This window comes from Alosa sapidissima, chromosome 1 (genome assembly GCF_018492685.1).
Source record: "Alosa sapidissima isolate fAloSap1 chromosome 1, fAloSap1.pri, whole genome shotgun sequence".
NCBI lineage: Eukaryota > Metazoa > Chordata > Actinopteri > Clupeiformes > Clupeidae > Alosa > Alosa sapidissima.
Window position 1 is genome coordinate 17,479,309 of NC_055957.1, and position 4,655 is coordinate 17,483,963.

The window sequence follows — 4,655 nt, forward strand, 5'->3', positions numbered from 1 at the left end:
ACCTTACTATGCATAGAGAATCACAGGCTCAGTCCCTGCCTCAGTCATTGCAAGCGCCACTTGATTAATCACCCACTATGTGGATACTGTTTTTAGAATTGATTTAGACTAAGTGTTATTTATAAGTATAATTATATATAGTATAATTTGTATGTTAGTATATTCTTTATCTTCTACTGTCCTTATTTTACTTTTTTCTGCTGTTAGTGAATGTGTGTGTGATGTCTGTATATGTATATATATACTTTTAATTACTTTTTTCTGCTGTTAGTGAATGTGTGTGTGATGTCTGTATGCTACTGAGACCTTGAATTTTCCCATGGGGATCAATAAAGTATCTATCTATCTATCTATCTATCTATCTATCTATCTATCTACCTATCTACTTGATCAAATTCCAGTTGGATATATGCACAAATAAAAAAGCCCAAAGTCTACATGACTGCTCTTTAGACACCCTAAATAGGTCCGGATTAAGATAGATGGTCTGCTAGGCCTCAACATGATGGTGTTCTCTCTCCATCAAGGTTTAGTCGGTTTGTGCTATTGCAGTCAGTAAGGAAAACACAATTGCAGATTTGTGAATTCTAGTTTAAAACCAAATGTGATAACAGCATTTTCTTTGTGATTATCCAACCCTATCCTGTCCACTCCTCTGCACCCCCAAAGCCCTCATCTTGTCCTCAATTAGAGTGTAATGCTTAAACATGTTAGAATGCAGCTTAGTGTTCTGTTTTAATGATTTTAGGTGGGCGCTGAAGAAGTTCCTTCTTCAGAGAGCATAGCTAATGTTTAGAATATTGAACAAATCGGGCTCCGCTCACTCAGGCCTCATTCACTTCTGTTTCTTTTCTCCATCTTTCTCTCTCTTGTTGGGTCTCTCGGTCCTCTCCTGTACTCTCTCTAACTCCCTCAAGTTCTCAATGTTAAATTAAAGGGCTTCTATGCTACTTGAGGCAGAACCCATGGGGGACGTGCCCAACAATGGTTGAGGCTTCTGGATGGAAATCAGATCAGAGGAGATTATTTGAAAAGGTTCATCTGTTATGCAAGATCAAGTAGACTGGTTAATGACTGTTAGGAGCCACTGAATAGTGTGGTTATACTGTCAAACCAAACTCAGTTGAGAAGATGGAGTTCCAATGAATAACAAGTGTATCCAGAGAATGGGTTTGAAAGGAAGAACAATCACAAATAATTTCAACATTTTGTGAATATTTAAGATAGTCAATAAACAGAAATATCTGTGTATAGTCATTATAACAGGTGTTGGTCGGTAGCAGGAATGAATAAAAACAAACTGCACACAATTTGCATTGATCGTGAAATAATAATTAATGTGTGGTCAGTTTTTCTATATTGAATACTTTTTTCAGATACTCCTGTATCAATTTTACAATCCCTTTTCCAATAAAAGTTGAGGCATTGTGTAAAAATGTAAATAAAAACAGAATGTGATCATCTCCAAATCTCATAATATAGTTGCAAAAAAGGACACGGACAACATATCAAATGTTGCAACTGAGAAATTTGACCATTCCATGAAAGAATACATTCATTTTGAATTTGATGCTATTGGGACAGGGGCAACAAAAAGTTGGAAAAGTTGTGCAATGTTAAAGAAACACAAGGAGGATCGTTTCACAACTAATTAGGTTAACTGTCACCATGACTAGGCTAAAAAAAAGCATCCAAGAGAAGCTTAGTTTCTCAGAAGCAAAGATCTGGAGGCATTAGTCACTCTGTGACAACCTGTGTGGGACAATAATACAACAATTTAAGGATAACGCTCCTCAATGTGATAATGTGAAGAACTGTGAAACAGATTTCATCATCTATAGTACATAATATCATTATTAATATATTATCAATATTCAGAGAATCCAGAAAAGGACAGGGCTGAAAAACAATATTAGATGGCCGTGATCTTTGCGGCTTCAAATAGCGCTGAATTAAAAACAGACCTGTTTCTGTATGAAATTCACTGTATGGGCACAGGATTCAGGAAAGCTCCTGATAAACATTGACTATATGAACAGTTTGATGCTCCATCCACTAAGGGTGGTTAAAACTAGGGCTGTCAATCGATTAAAAAATTAATCTAATTAATTACATACTCTGTGATTAATTAATCTAAATTAATTGCATATATAATTGATGCTGTGAAAGTATTTTAAATATTTAAATTCAAATGAATCATTGAATAATCAGCATTAGTGACATTAAAGTTCAAAAACTCTTTCATTATTATTTTCACTGTTCAAATAATGGCCATAATAATCTATGATATGACCTAATATGCTGAGGAAATAAATTTAACAGTGCTTTGGGAAGAAGTTTTTTTCACATACAAGGCATTTCAGGCCACAGATATAACCTAGGGGACACAATGAAAATAAATTAACACTCCCCTCAATGTCAACACTTATTTCTTTGCATTGATGTGCGACTATAGAGTTGATGAACTCCGGTGATATGCAAATTCCTTGCTGCAGACATTGCAGAGGACTTTATTTTCAACACTTTATTTTTATCAGGCGATTTTTTAAAAGTAAATGTTCCAATCAATGATCCAGGCAGCACGTTTTCTTCTCTCTCCTTCATTTTACAGTCTAATTTTTACTGACTAGAACGGCTCGGGGTCAAAGGTCATACAGAATCGATTAATCTGCACTAATTTTTTTAATCAGTTATTTTTTCTCAAATTAATTAATCGAAATGAATCAGTTATTTTGACAGCCCTAGTTAAAACATTACCATGCGAGGAAACTATATTTAGACATACATCCAAAAATGCCATTGTCTTATCTGGGTCTGAGAGTTCATTTTAGATAGACTGAGGTAAAGTAGAAAACTGTCCTGTGGGTAACCCAATCAATTTGTGATCCCCCCCCCCCCCCCCCCCCCACACACACACCCTGCAAGGATGGATCAACATGTCATTCTCAAAACTTTTACTCCCGTCCCAAACATTAACAGACTGTAGTTAAAAGAAGATGTGAAGCAACACAGTAGGCTACTTTTTGACGTCTTAGGGCATCAAATTCACCCCCCCCCCCCCCCCAAAAAAAAAAAAAAATACATTCAAAAATATATTTACACAGTAACTTATACACGTGGTTTACAAATGATAGCATTCTGTTTTTATTTACATTTCACACAGCGTCCCAACTTTTTTGAAAAAATCATTTAGGTTTTTAAATGTATGACTTGTATAGGCCTACGATTAAACACTACAAAGACCACAGCACAGAAGGATGCGCTCCAATCAGCATTCATTTGGAAGCCAGACTGCAGAGAATGTAGGTGATACCTCTCTGTTGAATTCGGGATGTTAGTGATAAATCAGCTTATTTGGAACATTCGAAGTGGACTTTGCATAGTGTGGATAGTGCCATTTGCTACGCTAACAATAGATAGGCTTGCTAAGGTGCCTTAGTAAATTTGGCATTGTTTGTGGGCCATAAAGTATATGTTCTTCGTCATTTGCATCTGGACGAATAATTTGACAGTGCTCTCTCCCTGTCACCTACCCCCTTTCTCTGTCCCCTCTCCCACCCTCTTGTCGTTGGGGAACGAATGGGGGAGTAGCCAGCTTGTCAGCGGCAGTGGTCTTCTTTGTTTCAGCAAGCCCACTGTTCAGTAGCCGAGGCATCGGTGCCGGGAGATAGAGGATCTCTTAGGGTCTATTCCCACCCTTAGAGCATCTTACCCTAAACGAAAAAGCTGGCGTTACATCTTATTGTGAGCTTCCTGATCAAGAAACCTATTTCGTGCGTGTTTTGAGTCGTAGATATTTGATTATTCTACATTTTTCACATTCGGACAATTTCCCCCTTACGCTGAGGGTGCCAGCTCATCACATAGAAATCCTCGAGTCATATTACTGACGGCGTTGCTACACCAGGGGCACCTGCGCTAGATCAAGTCAACCAGCTAGATCCGTTACACACCGAGACCGGCACCACATTCCGGGAGACCGGTCGGGTTGACAGACTTGCCTGACACGACTTGTACAACTAAAGGTAAATAAAACAACGTTTACTTTCAATTAGTCTTATAAACCATAAGGACATAGTCGTGTGCGTATTCATAATGATTATCGTTTCGCCCGTGTTACGACAAGTACTTTGTTTAATTGAACTTTATAAGTAGAGCTCAAAGTAACTGTTAAATTATGCCGCTTTGCGAATAACTAGCAAGGAGGGCCCTTTCAAGTTACTGGTGTCAGACATTGGCAGCATAACGTTATCCGCACCACAACGAAATTATAACTGGGAACGCAGCCTCTGTGGTGCCTGCAGGAGTTATCAGTAGGCTAAAGCATAATACATCGTTGGATCGTTGGACTAAAGGGAGCGTAAGGGTTTTTCAAATAAATGCCTTATCTTTGTTACAATAGTTGACATTTCCCCAGGGGTTTACCCCACATGTTCTCAGCCATACCGGTATATTTATGGTGTAGTCAATGTCATATTCATTGTCTACAGAATGGAAGTTTTGCATTCACTGACTGTGACTGTAGCCCAAAGCTGCTGCTTGGCAATGTAAGCATGGATACAAATGTAATATCCTTATCTGTAAATATCCTTCTCCGAGACTTCTGTAATGATAATGCAGTTATTACACGCGATTGCGAGAACTCTGCATTATGG

At 38.0% G+C, this 4,655-nt stretch overlaps 1 protein-coding gene across 1 annotated transcript in view; it reads left to right on the plus strand.

The window, feature by feature from the left end:
- Positions 1-3,629: 3,629 nt before the first annotated feature.
- The window catches only part of ncana (neurocan a), a 77,596-nt gene continuing 76,570 nt past the window's right edge, over positions 3,630-4,655 (plus strand). The window contains exon 1 of the mRNA XM_042108637.1: positions 3,630-4,025. The gene's annotated coding sequence lies outside the window, so the exon portion shown is untranslated. The remainder of the gene's footprint in view (positions 4,026-4,655) is intronic.